General features: G+C 50.7%; 1 long non-coding RNA gene across 2 annotated transcripts; it reads right to left on the bottom strand.

Annotated features, from left to right (window-relative positions):
• Positions 1-5741: 5741 nt before the first annotated feature.
• On the bottom strand, positions 5742-15321 carry LOC140692166 (uncharacterized). 2 transcript variants are annotated; one of them, XR_012067753.1, is made up of 4 exons: positions 15154-15321; positions 8336-8488; positions 7466-7572; positions 5742-5823 (listed from the first exon to the last, which is right to left on the bottom strand). It is a non-coding gene; the product is annotated as an uncharacterized lncRNA (long non-coding RNA). The 2 variants fall into 2 exon arrangements; XR_012067754.1 differs by lacking the exon at positions 5742-5823 and adding an exon at positions 7751-7870 and having other exon boundaries at positions 7417-7572.
• Positions 15322-21173: the final 5852 nt, after the last annotated feature.

Below are 21173 nucleotides of genomic sequence, written 5' to 3' on the forward strand. Positions count from 1 at the left end.
ACCAGAATTTGGCACAACATTGAAAACTGACTGTAACTCAATAAAATTTAAATAAATAAATACATAAGTAAACAACACATTCTTGGGTGACATTGGATCAAAGTAGAAACTCAAGGAGTAATTAGAAAATACTTTGAGACAAATGGAAATGAAAATACAACATACCAAAACTTATAAGATGTAACAAAAGCAGTACCAAGAAATACCAATAAACACCTACATCACAAAAGAGAAAGGCTAAATTAACTTAAATTTTTACCTCAAAGAAGTAGAAAAAGAACAAACTAAGCCCAAAGTTAACAGAAGGGAAGAAATAATAAAATTCATAGCACAAATAAATAAAATTAGAAAATAGGAAAACAGTAGAAAAATAGACAAAACTGAGTTTGTTTTTGAAAAGAGAAAGCAAAATTGACAAGCCCTTAGCAAGATTAAGAGAAACAGAGAAGACTCAAATAAATAAATAATAAATGAAAGAGAAGATGTTACAGCAGATGCCACAGAAGTTGCTTTTTTTTTAAGTATTAGAAACTATTTTGAACACTAAAATACCAATAAAGTGGACAACTTAGAAGTGGATAAGTTCCTAGAAGCATACAAGCTACCAAGATGGAATCAAGAATAAACTGAAAGTTTGAACAGAACAAGAATAAATAAAAAGATTGTATCAGTAGTCAAACATCTTCCAACAAAAAAAATCTCAGAATCTGTTGTCTTTACAGGCAAATATACCATTTAAAAAGAAATTAATATCAATCCTTCTTAAACTCTTCCAAAAAAATGGAAGAAAGAACACTTCTAAACTCATTTTATGAAGCCAGCATTACCCTGACACCAAAATTAGACCAAAAAATTAGAAACAGAGCTTCCAATTGATCCAGCAATCCCACTTCTGCGTATGCACACAGGGAATTGCAGTCAGGCCCCCAGAGAGATGCCTGCACTCCCTGCTCACTGCAGCAGTGCTCACAGCAGCCGGAACATGGAAGCTGCCTGAACGTGCATTGACTGATCAATGGGTAAAGAAAAGCTGGTATATACACAAAATGGAATAGTATTCAGCCTTAAAAATAGAAGGAAATCCTCCCATTTGCAACACCATGAATGAACCTGGAAGACATTATGCTCAGTGAAGTAAGCCAGACACAGAAGGACAAATTCTCCATGATACCACTTATATGAGGAATCTAAAATAGTCAAACCCATAGACAAGAGCAGAAGGGTGGTTGCCAGGGTCTGTGGAGAGGAGGAACAAGAAGGTGATGGTCAAATGTTCAAAGTTTCAGTTAGGCAGGATGAATCAGTTCTAGAGTTTTGCAGGGCATGGCACCTGTAGTTAATAATGCCATATTGTGTACTTAAATCTTGGCTAAGAGGGTAGGCCTTCTGTTAAGGGTTCTCATCACAATACCAAGTGAAGAAGGTGGAGGAGACTTGGACTTGATGGATGTGCTTATGGCACAGACTGGTGTTGGCTTCACACACGTACAGTTATCTCCAGTGTCACTATGTCATATACATTAAACATGTCCAGCTTCTTCTGTGTCAATTATAGCTTGATACATTGATTGAAAGAAGTGAATGAAATCTGTTACAGTCTAGGGATCTGAAGACCTCATGGACAAAGCCATTGGGACACATTTATAATCCACAGTAAGTGACATTAAGTGAGCAGAGCTGGCAGAGAATAATACAAACTGTCCTTTTGACTATATAAAAAATAGGAAACTTGCAAAAATATTACAGTGATTACCTCCAGGTGATGGGATTACAGATGATTTTAACTTGTTTTTATTCAGTTTTCTGTATGTCTTCCACACAGGAAAAACAATGGAGGTCATTTCAGAGTCTGAATTTGTATCAGTCACAGTGATTAGTTATAGATGGCTGAATCCACTTTTTGTGGTCTGAACAGAGGTGGACTTATTTCTGGGTGTTAAGACTGAGATTCCAGTACTACAAGGGAACATGAGTGGATGCTCCATAGCCAGGGACAACCCGCCTGGACAATCAGGTAACCCTACCCGTGACTGTTGCCATGGAAACCCACTGTCTGTGATGCTCAGGCCCAGCCACTGTGGCTGCTGCTGTAGGAGAACCAGAGCCCTCGTTCCCTGCCAGCCAGGAGCTGCTTCCCTACACCGCCCTGTGTTGCTCGCTCCCACCTTCACATCTTGAGCAGCCATCAGCCATCTGTCCAGAGGAGCCGAGGCCGCCTGCAGAGCCCTAGCTGCCCGGGGACTGGGAAATGTAGCTTTCAGGCTTCCCAGAGACTAACATACACAAGGCATAGAAGGTGGGAGTGGCACACATGTTGAATGAATCAGTCTGCAGAATCCCCCACAGAAGTGAGACAAAGGTGACAAACCACCACAAATAACCTTGACCTTCTGAAGTCCACATGGTGTCTCAGGTATCCATGGTCTTATGATAAGGATGGCAGGAGGTTCTCTCATTCCAGGGAGTGCTGGCTCTCAGAGCCCCAGTCTCTGGCCTCCTCGTGCATGAACTGGCAGCGGAAGTGTAGAGGCTTACCCTCCCCTGGAAGCTGACTCAGCCAGGACACCAGCCACCTCTCTGCAGCGGCTCCCAGACTTCCTGATGGGCCATTTCCCACTGCCTACAGTGGGGGTGTAGGGGGAATCCCACAGCAGCAGTTCCTGCAGCGGGGGATCCTGCAGTGGGAGGATCCCGCAGGGGGGCTGCACAGTGGTGGCAGGTGTGTTAACAGCCATACTGAGGCACCTTCCTTCCTCTTCCCTCTTCCCTACACCCTTGCCTCCATCTCCCACATAAACTCCATGTGCCAGAAGCCTCATCTCCATGTGGGTCTGGGGCAGCTCAGACTAAGGCACCTCTGGCCTCAGCGTGAGCACATGTGAAGCCTCATCCTGGCTCCTGATGTGGTCAGACCCCTGGACATGAGCTAACAGGTGTGAGACTACTTCCATGACCTCACACACATTCACACCAGTTTGGAAAGTCATCCTGTTCCTAGTTCTTGTCCTCCCGAGCAGGAAACCAGAGGGTTCTGAACTGCTCCCGCTGCCTGCTGCCCAGTCCATGGTGATGCCACGGACACGTGCACACACAGGCATCTTCTGCCTGAGTCCTGCCTACCCCATCTCTGTGTCCTGCATTGCTCCTTCTGTCCTAGGACCAGCAAGGATGCACCAAGGGTTTCACGGGTGTCCTCCTAACGTGCTGTCCTTGGCTTATATGTGACCGTGCTGTCAGCATGTGAGGTGGGCTCACACAACACACGAATCCTGGAGCGCTCGGGGCCAGGCCCTGCGCTGAGACCCTGCACTCGGAGCTGCCTCACCCACTAGGGAAGGCGCCCTTCCCTCCGGGCACCCAGGTCTGCCTGTAAGCGCCGCCCAGGGAGGGGGCTCACAGCCTCACAGTGCACCTTCAGGCAGGTGCTGGGAGAAGCGGCTTTATTGATCAGCCTCTCCAGCCCAGGGGTCCACCTTTACACCTTCCACATTCTTGGGGCTCAATCTTCCTGTCACCCCCAGTCCACTGAGGAGGAAATCGAGGCTCCTAGAGGTGGAGTGACATTCTGAGGTGGCTTGGCAAGCAGTCAGGGGTGGGGTTGGGCAGGAACCAGGAAGGTCTGCTCAGGGTCCATTCTTGTTCCCTGGCGTGTCCTGGCCTCTCACACACGGGGCTTTCCACAGTGATGGGGCCTCTGGCATTGCTGCCTTACTGTGCTTCAGTCTCTGAGCCCGGAGGCCCTGTCAGCCTTAGCTCCAGGGAACTGCAGTGCCCGTGACAGACCCCGTGTCCTCACAGAGGAAGACAGAGGTGGTAAACAGACGAAGATAAGTTCACCTCCACAGCCCCGAGGGATGGAGAGGCGGGGAGGAGGCGTCGTGTGTTTCTGGTCCCTCGCTGCATCACAGCTCCTGGCAGCAAATATTTATTGTCTTGGTTCCTGGAGGACAGAAGCAGACAGAGCTGGGTGGTTCTGACTCAGGGTCCCTCATGAGGTTGCAGTCAAGACATCAGCTGGGGCCGCACCATCCAAGGGGCTGGGGAGTCACAGACGGTGAAGGAGGTGTGCGTTTCTCACACATGGGCCCCTCACAGGGCAGCTCACTCGGCAGGACAGGACAGCTCACAGGACAGGACAGGGCAGGACAGGACAGGACAGGGCAGGACAGGGCAGCTCACAGGACAGGATAGGGCAGGACAGGGCAAGGCAGGGCAGGGCAGCTCACAGGACAGGACAGGGCAGGGCAGGGCAACTCACAGGGAAGGACAGGGCAGCTCACAAGACAGGACAGGGCAGCTCACAGGACAGGGCAGCTCACAGGACAGGGCCACTGGCTTCCTCCGGGGTGCAAGGTCAAGATGGAGTTAAGAAATACACACACACGCACTGCCTACTTTTTCTGTCATATCTGTGATAAAATGGAGAAGGAAAACAAAGAGGAAGAGCTCTCTGAATGCTCCAGGCCACCCTTCCTCAACGGCCTGTGCTGGCTTTTGTTTTGGAGAGTCTGGCTGATGGGACTGGGCTGACCTGGTCACTACCCTGGGGCAGGAGGAGCACAGGGTTCTATTGGCCACTCAGGTCCCTGACATCTGCCAGTGTCCTGGTGGTGTGGCTGTGTCGGCGAGCACTGGTGCCCACCTAGAAGTGCTGGGAGGGAGTCGGGTCCTTCTGGTCAAGGGGTTTGCACTCAGACAACTGGGAACCACCGGCTGTTCACTCATTTGCTGCTGGTGAGCCTGAGGTGGTGGCTGGGTGCTGCCAGACATCCAGGCTCATCCAAATGTGGCAATAGGCCTGGGTTTTTGAGGAGCAAACCGGGGGCTCTGTCCCCCCTTCTAAAAATAATAACGGCACTTTGTTGAAAAATTGTGGTTTCTTTTCATTAAAAATTATTGATAAACTCACAGGAGACATAAAATACTCATCTATATAGGGGTGTGTGTGTGTGTGTTGTTAATAGTTTGAAGATCCACTGTCCTCACTGCTCAAGTCAGTAAAAGAAAACAAACCTCTCCCAGGGGTCCAGTGCCCTGACTTCAGTGACAGTCCTGTGTCTGTTCTGCCTCCTCTTCTGACTCCCCGACAGGCACCTCTCAGCCGCAGCACTGGGCTTTTCTGTTCTACTTCCCTCTTTGGGGACTGGCCATCTGGGCGACGCACTCTGAGGCCGTGGCTGGTGAGTGTCCCCTGTGTGGATGGGCCACGCTCGTCTGTGCTCCTGATGAGGCATGCTGGGCCTGTTCTTGCTCAGGGCCCGGGACTCACTGCTAGGCCGGCTCCCACGTTCCACTGGCATTTACACTGGAAGCAGGATTTCTGGGTCAGAGGGGGCCTTCACTTTCCTGGCCAAGAAAAGCATCTTTCCTAAAAATTGAGCAGGTGGGTGTGCCAGGCCCCGTACCTACCTGGGAGGATGGGAGCAGCATTGTACGGGGACATCTAAGCCACACTACTGCCTGAGCCGTGCTGTGGGGAAGAGCAGGTGCTTCGAGAGGGGGGAATAAGGAGGGGGGCCTGGCCGATGCCCCTCCTATCCCTCCCCAAGTTAGAAGCACAGTCGCTGGGCGGGAGCTGCACAAAGCATCAGGCAGGAGGGAGTGTGTGCAGAGCTGCCAAGGCTGGAAAAGCCGCCACGACCCAGGGTCACCACCCAGGAGGCTGGACAGCAGAAGTTCATCTTCCTACAGTTCCGGTGGGGGGAGGCCCAGCAAAGTCCAGCGAGGTCACTTTCTGGTGATGACAATCCTCCTGGCCGCCAGCTGGCTGCCTCCTCGCTGTGTCCACATGGGGCGGGGAGCCAGCTCTGGGGGCTCTCTCTCCTGTAAGGACACCAGACCAACAGGGTGTGGCCACCCTCAGGACCTCACTCAACCTCTGTACCTCCAAACCCTGTCACATGGGGTGATCTCAACCTGTGGCTCTGCGGGGCACAAACCCCAGTCTGAAAAGGTGAGGGGAGTCTGAGGACCCGGAGCAGGCGGGGGCGAGGGCGGGGCGGCATTCAGGAACCTGCTGTCCTGAAACCAGCCGCCCCTAAACGCAGCAGTTTAAAGCAATCCTCATTTACCCCGCCGGGCTGCACGGGGCGGGCAGGCCCGGGGGGCGGCTCCTCTCCGCCGCTGGGACCTCAGTGGAGGCCTTGCGCACAGGGGCCGCCATCCCGGGCGCAGCGCGGCCGGTGGCCGGGCCTCCGCCTCCGTGTGGCTGCCGGGTTTCCGCCCAGCCTGCCGGCTGGTTTCCAAGAACAACGAAGCAAAAGCTGCCACCCTTTGCAGGTCGGGTCTGAGCCTGGCAGGTGTGTCATTTCTGTCTTGTGGAAGTCAGAGACGGTCCAGATGCTGGCCACTCACATCCCAGACCTCGTCTTTTTTTTTTTTTTACAAGAATACTATGAATTTAAAGAGTACATGATGAAATTTCGGTGTGTATATACATAGTGAAAAGATTACTACTGGCAAGCTAATTAACACACCCACCTCCTCACCCATTTCTCACTTTGTGTGGTGGGGGCATCTCAAGGCTACTCTCTTGATGAGTGTCCCTGACACGATGCAGTGTCATTAACCATGGTCGTCCTGCTGCACCTGTGTTCGCAGATGCACCTACCCTACAGAACTGGCACTTCTGACCCAGGGCCACGTCTCCCTGTTTCTCTGTTACAGCAGCTGGGCCTGCCTCTAAGCAGGACAGCAGTCTAGGAAGGGACACTGCTAGCGGTTCCCCCGGGGCAAGCTGCTCCCAGGACCACAGATGCCTGAGGTTTCCAGTCCTCCCTTCCGTGGGTGACAGCCAAGCCCGGCTCCAGTCCACTCTCCCCTCTGGACACTTCTCTGGAAATCCAACATGTGAAGATGGATGCTCCCAACTAAATGAGTCAGGAGCTGACATCTTCCAGAGTGCAGCCCCACTGTCTCCCAAAGACGCAGTGTGTGTGTAAATACGCTGTACTGACTCATTCCCTGCTGACATTTGTGGATCTAACTGATTTACTCAGGGAACAGGGAGGCTCACAAGTGATGTAACTTGGTTATTACTGGAAAGATTAGTTTGAAACTGACAACTTCTCTACTAAGCTAGGTGTAAAAGCTTAATTTGAAAACCAATGAAACTCCACTCACAGTGTGAAGGCAGGACATGGTTAAGCCTGGGCCTGAGCCCTCAGTTTGGGAAGACAGATATTTAGGACCTTGCAGGTCCTGTCCACATAATGTTTATGTCTCCTCCACCCTCAAGGAGCCTATGATATTATGGGGGAAAGGAATTCTAATTTATATTAAAATATTAAACTTGTTGACGATGTAAAAATTATACAGGTCTTTTGTTCTTCATTTGTTTACTATAAGTGTCTGCAAAGAGTCTCACAGGCTGGTTTGAAATAGATTATTTTAGTAGAAAATCTGTGGTTCAGAAAGGCCAAGAGATCAGGAGACAACTGCCATTGAAAAGGCAGTTTCTACTCACCGGACTGGCGGTGGGCCGGCACCCAACGTGGGGCCACACCACGGGGGGAATCCCGGGGCCAGGAGCGGAGGGGCAGGGCGCTGTGAACAGGGGCTGTCACAGGGTTTCTGCAGGAGGGAAAGGCGAGGCAGGTGAGCAGGCTGAGGACTGGCCAGTTGAGTAACTTCATGGGTTCTAGGGTTGAATGGCGACCCCAAGTGTCTGGACTTGACTCTGGGTGAGCTGGGCAGGTGGACAGTGGCTCAGTGTGAGTCCAAGTCCAGTGGAAAAGGTGGGGGGTTAGACCTTGAAGAAGGATTCCTCCTGGGGTGAGAGGGCCCACAAGGGAGGCAGGAGGCCAAGTCCAGGTGACTGAGAACAGGGTGTGTCCCGCCTAGGCCTGCAGGGCAGATGAAGGCATCCAGTCTGCAGAAGGTAGAAACACGGTCCATACAAGGGCTCCCCTCAGATGTCACCTCAGAGGAGGAGCCTTCCCTGCCTGCACAGTCTACAGGGACAGCCTCCTCCACGCACATCTCCCCAGCAGACACCCACTTCTTTTCCTGCATAGCATTCAGGACTCGGCCACTGCTCCGCACCCAGCCGTGGTTCCGCTGCCCAGAGGGAAAGCCCTCACAGGAGCCATCAAGCCCTGCACGACCTGGGCCCTACCTCTCTGTCTCCCCTGCCACCACTGGCCCCCCAACCCGGCCCTCTCCTCCTCCACCCTGAACTTCTGACTTATCTGAACTCTGTGTGCTCTCCAGAGCACGTGTCCCTCCTCACACACTGTGTGTGCTCACTGTGTGTCTCACCCACTGTGTGCCTCCCACCCAGGTCAGTGCCCAGCACACAGTAGGGCTCAGCAAGTAGTGAATTAATGACTCTTACCATCGTTGCTGGGGAGATTCTTGTCTGTGGCCTACAGCGTTCATACACCCGACACACATTCACTGAGGTCCTACTGTGTGCTGGGCGGGTTCCAGATACCAGGCACAGCAGGGAGTGAAGCAGGCAGGTCTCCATTCTCATGCAGCAGACAGCCTGGTGGGGGACACATAGAAAAATAAGTAAAATACACACAATGTCCGGCGGTGATAAGTTACATGGAGAAAAATAAGGTCAGGGAAGACATTTGAGCAGACACCTGGAGGTGTTTTAGAAGCAGAGGGAGAGAGTTCCTGGCTGAAAGAGCAGCCAGTGCAAAGGCCCTGAGGCCACAGTGGGATGCACGTGGAGGGTCTTAGATGTCCTTGTGGATTCTTTGTCCCACCTTGAGTATGTATGTTGTTTTTTATTTGTAAGCATTAATCTCACCTTTCTAGCTAAATAACCTGCATCATTAATCTGTAAAATTTAGCCAATTCTGCCTCAGGTGTTTTGGCACAATGGCGAGCTAGTTACTTGGGTTGGTAAAGAACTACCAGGGTCTGAGAAGGGTTTAGGAAAGTTTAATAGGGACACAGCTATAGGCCACATCGGGCCCCACAGACAAGAGGTGTCTGCATGAGCACCAAGGGTAGGAGTGTGGGGTCTGTTATTGGGGGGTGCTGTGCACACAAGGAGGAGGGGGCTGCATGATCAATTCATGCACAGGTACCTGGTTGGTTGTGAGATCTGTCAGGGGCTTCCCTGAACAACAGGATTTACCACTTTGATAAGGGCAGGATGTGAGGCCTGTGTTCCTGAGGCAATGAGTTTTCATAGAGTAAACACACATTAAGACAAGATGTTTTATATCTTGTAGAAACGAAGGTGTGCAAAGGGTCGTGCAGTGGGGAGTGGGAGGTAATTTGCCACTAGGCTCCAGGCATACAGAGAGCCCAGGGGTGGGTCTGTATGCCTCAAGAGAGTGCCAGCTGTCTCCACACCAGGGACTTAGTATGGAAACAGGAGAACCTGGGTTGTCAGCACGTGTCTGAGTGACCTCCCTAAGCCCAGCTCTGTTAGGCACCAGGCAGCTGTGAAGTGAACACGAAGATCTACGTCCTGAGGTCCCAGTGAGTGAACATCTTGACATCCTCAAGCCCCTTCTCCTGCACCATTGCCCCACTCATCTGGGTCTCAGGCTCTGACCCTGACCTCAGTGGCACCTTTGTCCCCTACCTCCAGCTCCTCTGGACAACTCTGTGCTGAGTTGTTCCAGGTCAGCGAACCCCAAACTGAGCTCTGCCCTTGCCCCATGACTTCCTCCTCCCTGTGAAGTCCCCTCATGAAAGAGGCCACCACCAGTGGGATCCTTTAGTCCTGAGGCTCGGCCTTCCTCATCCCTCTGATGCCTCCCGGCCCATGATCCCGCTCTGGGGAAACCCCATCATCCTCTCCTCCCCGCTTCAGCCTCGGGCTGCACACAAACACCCTGTTCATAATCCTCCATGAGGCGGGTCCATGTTCACTTGAGGACACAGATTTTGACAAGTGGGCAGAGTTGGGAATGAACAGCAGGACCCTGGAGCAGAGGACAGACGAGGACTCCAAATTCACCAGAGCACAGGTTATAGTGGTGGCAAGATGTCCATAAATGATGAGGCTGGCATCACACTGCAGCCTGGCCCTCTGTTCCCCCAGGGTGCCCTGCGTTTCCTGCCTTGGCCTGGGGGGCTGCCCCCCTCACTCTCTGTTAGAGGGATGTTCATTCATTCACACTCTCATTTATCATGTACGTGGGTTCCGGCTAGATGACAGCTTATCCTTGGAGACACAGCTCAGACCTCACCTCCTCCATGAAGTTCTTCTGGATTCCAAGTCCCTCCTGCAGCCCCTCTGGCCTCCCCTGGCACCCCCAGAGCTGGGACATCACTCTGATTACCTCTCCAATCTGTGAGCTCTGTGAGAGCCCTGGGCCCAATATGGAAAGTGACTCAGAAAAATGTGCCAAAGGGGCTAAGAAAAATGCTACTAGTTCTGTGTTACAGACAAGGACACTGAGGTACAAGGAGGGCAGTGTCTACCCAAGGCCACAGAGCAGGATCTCAGTGAGCCCTTCCATGGCCCTGTTACTAGTTCTCCATTACAGATGAAGACACTGAGGCACAGAGAGGGAACAGGGACCTGCTATAACCTTGGCCCCATGGCCTGTGTCCTTTATGACCAGCTCCATGCTGCCAGCAGGGGTGTAGGCCTGGAATGGATGTTGAAAGCAGCCTGACCCCCAGGGCCCCGTCAGATGCAGAGTCACTCAACACCTACTCCACACCCCTGGGGTGAGGCCCTCATTGCTGCTCCTGGAAGCTGGCTGGGCCTCCCTGTGGATTGTCATGGGACAGCCCAGGAGAGGCTTGGGACAGCCACAGGGCCCCTGAGGCTCCCTGTCCCCAGCTGAGCAGCTCTGATCCCCTTGACTGTCCCTGGCAGAGGCCTGATGACAAGAAGTGTCAGCCGTGCAGCCAGGTGTGCTGTGAACATGAGGAAATGGGGCACTATGCAGCTACATGCAGATGTTCATGTATTTACTCAATAATCATTGATTCAGGCCTTGCAGGGTGGCTGGCCTGGGCCCAGGCCTGGGTGTCCAGCAGTGAATAAAACCAACCCCTTGATCCTCCTGGGAAAGCAGTGCTCAGAGAAACGGGCCTTCAGTGCCCCCTCCCTGCTCCCCATGAACAATCACACTGAGATGAGGCTGCGGCCGTGGGTCCCAGTGGAGGGTGAAGGGAGGGGGGACACCCAGAGTGGGCACCGATCATGAGCCTGGACACTGGAACCAGATGGCCTGGGCTCTGTAACCTGGGGTGGTCACCTCACCTGTCCTCTCTGTGCCTCAGTTACTTCTTCTGCAGGAATGGGTGACAACGGCTGTCCCTGCCCCACAAATTTCCACGAGGAGTCAGTGAGCTTCTCTTTCTTAGGCGTGTAGGACAGTGGCCATGGGTCAGGATCCCGCTCACCTCACAATAGTCTGTCCCACTTTAAAGATGAGAAAGTCAAGGCTGAGGGGGTTATGAAACCAGCCCGGGCTCGCCCCAACCTCATGCTCTGCTGACATCCCCTCCACCCAGCTCTTCTGTGTTCATGTCATCCTTTTGTCCCTCATATTGTTAAGAATCTCTGAGCAAATCCACATGAATGGAGACACACCCTCTCACCACTTTGGTCTCTCTGGGCCATGAGCAAGATGGGGTTATCGGGCTCCCCCAGACAGTCCAGGAGGCCCAGCATGTCCATCAGTGCACTTCCACTCAGCACGGAGTCGGTGTGAGGCCCAGGGCCAGAAGGCACTAGATTAGCCCAGAATTGAGGAATGCCAGGTGCGTGGTGAAGCACGCAGAGGCCCCTGGAAGACAGTGTCCAGGCAGCCAAGGTGCAGGGCCTGAGGGTGCCCAGAAGGAGCAGAGGACAGAGTCCAGCCTGGACACCACCCCCTGCTGGGCCATGAGAGGGGATGAGAATTGGGACAAGCCAGGGCCCTGCTAGGACTTCTCCTCATCCAGCAAAGAGGCGAGAAAAAGACAAGGAGACAAGTGCAGCTGACCCCACGGCCCTCCCTGTGGGCGGGTGCTGCTTCCAGTATCCTGGAGGTTCCTTAAAAACTTGTAAAGTGTCTGCTTGTTCCAGCCCTGTGTGGGCAGAACTGAGGCAGGGAGGATAGTGACTCAGGACAGAGCTAGGATTCGGCCCAGTGTGTGCTGGGCCCCTCGCTGAGAGCAGCCTCTGGGCATCATGGACTCAGGAATTACCCCAACCTCCCTCTTAAGGCTCTTGACATTTTAGCAGGGAAGGTCCCAGGGCCCATACCCTATCAGGGGATCCCAACAAGTGGGATCGCCACGGTCCTGGGAAAGGAGAGAGTGTGGGCTGGGCGTCAGGTCTGCATTAGACCCCAGTGCTGCCCTTACCACCGTGTGGCCTGGAGGCTTTCCCGTACCTCTCTGTGCCTGGCTTTCCAGCACTGACTCAGAGGACTGCTGTGCTTGGCACACAGTAGGCCCTCAATCAGAGGAAAAAGCCAGCCCTCCCCCAAGAATCTCTCCTCTTACAGGTCCAAAGCTAAGCTATGTGCTACATGTCACCAGAGCTGACCCTTGACAATCAGGGAAAGTGCAATCCTGAAGCTCCTCCCTCCTGCCTGAGGCCCTTCCCTCCTCAGTGACAGTGGCTCAGAGCAGAGCTCTGCAACCCAGAAGTCTGAACTGAGCCTTGTGACCTGGGGAAGTCCCTGTTCCACACAACTTGGTTTCCAGGTCCTTCCAACAAGGCACACAAGCACCTGCTCAGTGTTTTAGCTGCAAGGTCCTCCCTTTGCAAATTGCCCCATCACAACCGGGCTAGAAGATGTAAGCTCCAGACCACGTGACTATCAGACGCATGACTTCAGGGAAACATCCCTGCCCACACTGCACTCCTGAGAGCCCAACTCCTAGAAGAGGGGATGGTGACCCACAGCTCTGCAGTTTTATCAGAACACAGCCCCCACCCACCCACTATTGGAAACACGTGTGAGAAGTGATGATTCCCGAGTGCCTGGACCCCGGTCATCCAGAAAGCAGAGGTCGCGGCTGACCTCGTGGCGCAAAGGTAGCGGGTCTGACTCCAGAAAGCTGAGGTCAGGGTAACAGACAGTCTAGGAGAAAGTACTTTCAGACCATATATCTGATAAGGGGTTAACACCCAAAACATATAAGGAATTCTAACAGTTCAACAGCAAAAACAAGCAATCTGATTTAAAAAGTGGGCAGAGGAACTGAATACATTTTTGTAAAGAAAACACACAGATGTCCAACAGGTACATGAAAAGGTGCTCAACATCACTCATCATCAAGGAAATGCAAATCAAAACCACAGTGCGATATCCCCTCCCACCTGTCAGGATGGCTGTCATCAAAATACAAGAGATGACAAGTGCTGGCTGGGTTGTGGAGAAAAGGGAAACTCATGCGCTGTTGGTGGGAATGTAAACTGTGCCATCACTGTGGAAAACAGTATGGAGTTTCCTCAAAAATTCAAAAATAGAACTCCCATATGGTCCAGCAATTCCACTTCTGGGAATATAGCCAAAGGAAATGTAATCACTATTTTAAAGAGAGAATAGTGCCCTCATGTTCGCTGCAGCATTATTTTCAATAACCAAGATATGGAAACAACCTGTGTCCATCGACAGATGAATGGATAAAGAAAATGTGATATATACAGAGGGAGAGGCTTCAATGTTCCAATTTTACATATGAGAAAACTGAAGCTCATTTGCTTTGAATAATTGAGCAAGTGATGGTGGAAGCTTTGAACCCCAGTTTTCTGATTTCGAAGCTACACCTTAACCCTGATTTTTAGAAGTTAGGGGTACAGGCTCTGGGGACCCTCTACCTTCCACACTTGTAGTCATGCTCCGGGGCCGCCATCCCAGAGGTGGCTGCGTAAACACATTTAATCTGCTTATTCTGCACCTGCTCAGCCCTTGGCTGCCACTCTGTTGTCACTGCCTGATACCAGCTGAGGTTTTATAGGTGAATCATCACCAGCTACCCGCCCACCCCCCTTGACATGTGGGGCAGGCCCCTCCTAGCCTGGTCATTCTAAATCTTTAGCTCACACATCAGCACAAATGCTTCAAAAGAACCTCACTTCCTGTGTGGAGGTGTTGACAAGGGGAAGGGAAGGGAGTTTGTGGTGGTCTCTTACTCTGAAGGTGACACATGAAAGGGATATATTTATGTCCATAATGGGACTCAATTTGAAGCTAAGAACGTGGTCACAGAGAGGAGTAAAAGCTGAGAGGCTACAAAGCTGCTGAGAAAGGGGCTTGACTATTGGATTGCAAATGTGTAATTTAATTTAAAATATCATCCCCCTGGATGACAACAATTTGCCCCCAAGTTGAGAATTGGCCCCCTGACCCCTGGGCACCCCTCACTTCCAGAATGTAATCATCTGAGCATGGGGGGCTTTAATTTGGGGTGCTGTTCCCTCAGTCATAGGTGTACCTGCTCACATGTGCACCCATGAATTGCAGTGCCCACATGTCAAGGCGCCTCTCACACCTGGCCAAGGAGGCCCAGGTCATAAGAAAGGAATTACAGTCTGTGGTGTCACACATGAGTCCCTGTAGGGGTGAGTGTTGTATAGAGAAGAGCCCACCCCTCCACTCCCCACCCTCACCTCCAGGTGGAGTGATGGACGGAGCAGGACTCCTGAGCCCCTAGGCTTAGCAAGCATCCTGGCTAAGGGTGGGGAGGCTGCCCACTCTGAAGTCATAGGTCAGATGGTAGATTGGAGTCCCACCCCCACAGCTCACCAGCAAGCCCCTCTAGTCTGTTTTCTCCTCTGTAAACTGGAACCCAGTCACCCTCACCCTCAGACGTGGGGGCAGCCTGTGTAAATTACAACACAAAACTCTGGGCTGTTCCAAGTGCCCTGGGGTGTTCAGCCCCAAGGCTAGGCACGTGGGAGAGGAGAGGTGTGGGTTAGCAGGTGTGACAGCAGAGCTGAGACCCGGCTGAGTGTGTGCACACTAATATCCAGGAACTGGGAGTTGCCACTAGGCAAATCCATTCACTGAGGCCATATTTACTCTCCCTTGTCAGTTACAATCCTCTATTTGAACAGAGGGCTCTGGAATCTATTAGCCACATCATTGCCTGTCACCACACTGTTGCAGTTCCAGGGTCTCCATTTAGCCAACTTGAAAGAATAGTTTTGTTTTTGTTTGTTTTAAACCAGTGACAGAAAACCAAAGTGGCTTAAAGAAGCAAACAGGGCAGGAGAGAATGACTTACTTAACTGAGACATTCACAGGGAGACAGCTTCAGGCAGGGCTTTATCTGGTGCTCAGTGACATCAGCAGAAGTCATCCTTCCCCACCTCTGGGTTCTGGCATTGGTGCCATCTTCACATGGCTCTGCCTTTATGAGAGCAAGACAGCCACCAACTGCCACAGGATGACATCACCACCCCTCAACTCCCAACTGAAATAGAACTTCTCTTCCCCTAGGATTCCAGCACCAAAGCCTGAACTCTGTGGAGCCTGATTGGGCTGGTGTCCAGCCCTGAGCCAATCACAGTGGCCAGGGAGGATGGAAAATGCTGATTGGTCAGATCAAGGCCATGTGACCATCCTCTCCAGGAAACCCGTGGGCTGTTCACCCGTTTCCACAGTGGAAGAGTGTGATGTCTCCCAGAGGATCCTGCTATTAGCCCAATCTGCAGTTAGCATGATGAGCTGGGATGAATCCCTCTGCTTGGTGACAAGTGACAGGTCACTTAGTGGTTCCTTGCTCCAGAGAGGGCGGCATGTCCACTCAGGTTTGCAGCTTCAGGTCCAGAATATAGCAGAAAAGCCTCCAGTCTCCCAAAAGTTGGGAAAGTGAGCATTGACACTGGAAAGGCACTCCTCTCTGTGGCCCTTGGCTTTCTCCTTGTTACAGTGGAGAGTGCAGTGCTGCCTGCTGCCCCTCACAGCCCACCTCCCGGCTGGGAGGCTGATGCAACAGGTGGAGAGTGCTTGGAAAAGCCCACTTATTCTGAGGAACTGTTGTTGCTCCTGGTGATACTATTATTTTCATTTCAGTTGTGAGGTGGGCCCTGAGGGGTCCCTGAACTGGGGGGACAGACACCCACAGAAATTGGACCCAGTATTACTGTTCATTCAATGATGATTTACTGAATACCTACTGTGTGCCAGGTTCCCAGGGTAGAGCAGTGATGCTGACAGCACGGGGTCCTGCCCTCCTGGGATGGTAGACACCACAGGGGTACAGATGTGAGCAGCATGTGGAATTCTGGGGATCCCCAGGTAGGGGAGGCAGGCCTTGCTGAGGGTCACAATCTCACCTTTTCCGTCTCTGAAACCGTAGTGCTGGGACCTCTGATCCCCTGCCAAACACACCTTTCTCCCAGCTTGTTCTTAGGACTATTTCATCATAAGCAAGGAGTGAGCATGTTCAGGGAAGAGCTATGAAATGCATCTCCTTGGGGAAATTCTTTGTGGTTACAAGATCAAGTGTATGTACACCTTGCTGTACTATGGGGTCCTGAAAAAGGAACCCTTCCCACTTCTGCAACATTCTTCTATGTCCCACTTTCCCACTCATCTCTCAGCAACAACAATGACAAGTTAAGTCAGGGAATGACTCATTGTCGGTCTCAGAGTTCTGTGAAATTTTACTGCCAGTCTCCACCCTCTAGGACTGACTTCTTGTTACTGTTTAAAACTTAAACTTTTGGAGCTGGCAAGGGATGGGAGGCAGATACTGAAGGGGATGCACACTTAGAAGGATCTCCCAGCTCTGACTTTACCCTGGAATCCCCTTCACCTAAACCCACCAGGATTTGGGGAACTTTTACTTTCAACCCAGAACTCCACCCAGCTACCAAAACTGAGATGGGAGCAATGGTTGCTTCTTCTTGAGAAATCCTCCCAACTACCACCCTGATACCACCTTGCCACTGCCCAGGGGGAGAACGTTTTGCTGGGACTCCTTGGATCCTAAACCCGGAGCAAATAGGGGGCACTGAGAACAATGAGTGTCTTGCTCTAAAACCGGGAAGTTCCTCCACCTGGCACAGAGATCAGAAGAGCCAGGGTACTCCGCTGGTTGTCCAGTGTTGCAAATCTACAGTCTCTTGCCTTTTTAACATCCCGCTTCTCCTTTAGGTGCCCCCATCACCCCACTTTGGCTTCAGGGTTGCAAAAGCAAGGAGCAATTTCTAAAAAGCACACTCAGATGCACACCAGAGGCGACTAGGGAGCGTCAGAAAGACGCAGGAGGGAAGCAGGAGGCAGGAGGAGGCAGCAGGCAGGGAGCCATGGGAGTGGGAAGCAGGCAGGTCCCCTCGCAAATCCCCCTCCTGCCTCACATCTCATCGCTGGTTTGGCCGGGGACCGAGGAGCCAGGGGGCAGGTGGAGGATGGAGCTGGCGCTGGGCAGCAGGCTCGGCCGGAGAGCGGAGGAGGTCGGGGGTTGGAAGAGAAACGCAGAGCGAGGGAGGCGGCTGGAGGAGGATGATCCCTCCGCGGGATCGGGCGGCGGTGCAGACGCCCTGGTCGGGCTTTGTGGAGCTCTGCTAGTTTTCAACCCGCTCTCACAGACTCAGGCCCTCGGGAGCTCCCCAGGTGACTGTGAACTTGGGGTGGGGACAAAAAGAACTGACAATTTCAGCACGGCCACCCAGCCAAAGGGAACAAGAAAAGCAAAGCCTTCCTCCCATTCTGTTTTTCTTTTATTTTTGTGCTGCCCTGCTCGGTGGGAGGGAATGGATTAGGCTGAGCAACACCGGAGAAGGCGTAAATCCGGGCGGGGGCCCGGGGACCCGGGGGAGGGCGGTGCGGACGGGGCTCTGAAGGCGCGCGCCGGGCGGGCGGGCGGCGCCGCGCGGAGGCGGCGGCGGGGACGGGGCTGCGCCGTCCGCGGTCGCTGCGCTTCGCCGTCTCGGGCTCGTTCTCCACACCCGCCTCCCCGGGCGCGGTGGCGGCGGTGGCGCTGCGGCTTGGATCTTGAGCCCGCACACCCTTCGGTGGTGGGCCGCGTCCCCTCTCACACGGTCGGTCAGCGGCCCCCGCGCCGTGGCTTTCGGGGAAGAAGCTGCTGTGAGTGGCTGCGGCGCTGAGCTCTGTGCGCCCGGGGAGGCCGGGGGAGCCGCGCCGGCCGGAGAGGCCCCTCGGCCGGAGCCCGTGCCCCCTCGCGGGTCCCGGGGTGTAAGGAGCACATGGGAGAGAGAGAGAGATTTATATACATACATACATACATACATATTAATTAATTCATTCATTTTTAACTTGCACAGAGGGCATTTTCTTGGGGTGATTTTTTTTTTTTTTTAATTTCACATGTGTGCTGTTCAGCAGCAAGGCAACCCGAGGCAGATGCCCAGGCCGGTGGCTGAGCTCCCGTATATGGGTGGGTGTGGAGGGGGCAGGGGGAGCTGGCGGAAGAGGGAGCCTGTGAGGGCTGGTGTGGAAGCCCCCTCAAAAATTTAAAATACACTTCAATTTTCTTTTATCAGAATTATCTCTCATTCTTGTTATTTTTGTATATGCACATAAATATTAAATATATATTTATATACATACATACATATATAATTAATATTAAAGACATTATTTTTGGCATCACAATTTCCAGAATCATTCAAAGTTATCTTCTGATTGATGTATATCTTTGTAATAGTGTTTATTTCATTAACTATAGGGATTGACTAAAGGATTACTAGTAATATATTATTGAAGGAAAAAATATTCCATTTTCATTCATCATAATGTTCCATGGTTTTGTCAAGACAAATTCAGCAACAACTATTACTGTAGGCATATAAGCAAGTATGAATTAATTGCAGTTGATTTATCTTGTTATTACTTGTTTCCAAAATTTCCTTCAGCATTTCCAAGAACATTTTGGAATCCTGTCTTTACCTTATAATTTAAAATAATAGATCATTAGCAAAAGTCCAACGCTCAGCAGTATGCTAAAGGATTCTTCGTAGCCTGTCTTTTCAGTATGTTTTCTGACACAGATTCCAGCTGATGGCCTTGTCACATTGACTGAAACATTGCCATCTCTGCAGTGTGAGATCACAAAAGTTGACTGAGGAATGAGTGATCACTAAAGACCCTCTTCCACTTATGACACTGACAGTGTTTCCTGCAGTGAGAATCCTCCAATGTCCTGCAAGTGTCACTGTGTGAGGAATAGAAACCCAACGTGTAATTGACTGAATTGATTCTCCACTAAGAATTATTTTGTGCAATCTAAGAGCTTTCTTCTCCAAATAAAATAATGCTTTTCCTTCTTTTGTGTTTTAGAGATTATTCCTATATATCATTTTCTTGTGTGCACCCAGGGCTGGAGCTTGGATGAAGGCTCACCCAGAGTCATTATAGACCTGTCTGCTCAGCAATGAGAATATGTTCTTATGATCAATGAGAGCTTTTTTACATTGGTTGTGAATATTAAGTTTCTCTATCATGTGAGTTCTTTGGTATGAATAAAGATTAGCTCTCTGGCTACTGCTTTTCTTACATTTGTTACATTTATATGGTTTCTCCAGGGAGGGCTGGACTTGTGTATTTCAGGGCAGTTATGTTCTGCTCAGTCCCCAGTTGTTTATGGTCTGTTTATTTTCTCTTGGGGGCAGCCCTCATTAAGAAGAATGAAATGTTGTGGGCCTATTTCAAAATAGTTGCTTTCTTTTTCCCCTGCTGGAAGTGAGGCACATTGTCTCCAATTGTCAATGTGAGAACCTGGTAGGAATCCTGAACAAAAGTGGGGGCCCTCCTAGAACTGCGGCCCCTGCAGTTTTTAACTCTCAGACTGGAGCACTGAGCCTCCAGCAGTTTGTCAGCTACGGTTCGGGTTTCCTCCCTGGGGTCCATGGAGGTTTCTGCTTGTGCATTTCTACTCTGGTCAGTGAATGTCTTTGTGTCCATCTGTCTGTCTCCCCAGTTTGGGGGTGGCAATGTGCCCTGTAACCTCAGTACTCTGAGGCTTCTAACAGGAGTCATTGATTTTGTTTGTTTAGTTAGTTTTTCATTTGTTGTTAGATAGAGTTAAAACTTCTAAATTTTTACATCCTGAATGAGAATGAAGTCTGAATTGTCCTTTTTTATTTTATTTCCCTGAAAGTTTTGCTTTTTAAAATTGTTATTAATAAAATAATCATTCTTCATTTAATTCTTTATTCCTAATTATGTTTAAATTTTTATTAAAATTTACTTTATTTTAAATGAGTCAAACCTATTTCACTTGTGTTTATCTTTATTTTCTTTTAACTTACAAAGTTGAAAGTTCAATTATTGCATTTTTGAACACTTTTATGCTCTATTAATTTGTTCAAACCCAAGTTTCAATTGCATAATTGTGTTTCTGTTTTAGGGAACAATGCCCTTGTAATTTTGACAGGCATTACATTGAATATACATATCACTCTGAGTAGTAGAAATATTTCTTAACAATAATAGTTCTTCCAACCAATGAACCTGAGATGTCTTTCAATTTATTTGCATATACTCCAATTGCTTTCATCAGGGTCATACTTTTCTGTCTCTGGTGGTTGGGACTATGGGAACGGAGTGCAGAATGGAGGATGGACCACCCAGGCATCTGCTGAAGCCACTATTGATTTGGGGAAACACCCTTTTCCCTCACCTGCACCAGCTTAGACTTCCTGCTGCACTGAAGTTATGTGGAGAAAAAGAAAAGCAACATCAGAGAAGTCACGACCCCTCAGCCAGAATTAGCGTAAGTCCCTAGGGGTGCACAGCAGGACTCCGGGCCCATGTCTGGGTAAGACTCTGGAAAAGGGATTCTCAATCTGGTGGAACCCCTTAACTGGAATTCCTGATCTGGAAGTTGCCACCTGGGTAGTGATCACGGGCTTAGTGGGACTTGGAACCCATTCTGGATTTCTGTAGTTCAGCTTCAGTTTCTGGTCTTTCTGGTTTCTGAGGCTTCCATCTGCTGACTGAGATCTGCTTCGTGTCTTTTGCTTAGAGATCAAAATGGGTGACATCATTTCTGTTTCATCACAGTCCTTTGGGAAGAATTTTGATTGCTTGGTTCAACACTAGGTACAGACCCATGACTAGGGGAAAGGTGGTATTTTACTGTAATACCGCATGCCGTATGTATGCCCTTCAGTGTGTAAGAAAAAATTGGAAGTATGTTTTCAGTAAATAAAGGTGTGAAGAATGGAAATGATTTTTGTTAAAAGGAAAAAGAAAAAAGATGATTTTCTCCTTGAGCTTTTTGTTTCTGAACAGAAAAAAAATAAGGGACAAAACAATATGGATACAGATAGTTGA

The sequence above is a fragment of the Vicugna pacos genome, unplaced genomic scaffold (genome assembly GCF_048564905.1).
Source record: "Vicugna pacos unplaced genomic scaffold, VicPac4 SAC-SAT, whole genome shotgun sequence".
Lineage (NCBI taxonomy): Eukaryota > Metazoa > Chordata > Mammalia > Artiodactyla > Camelidae > Vicugna > Vicugna pacos.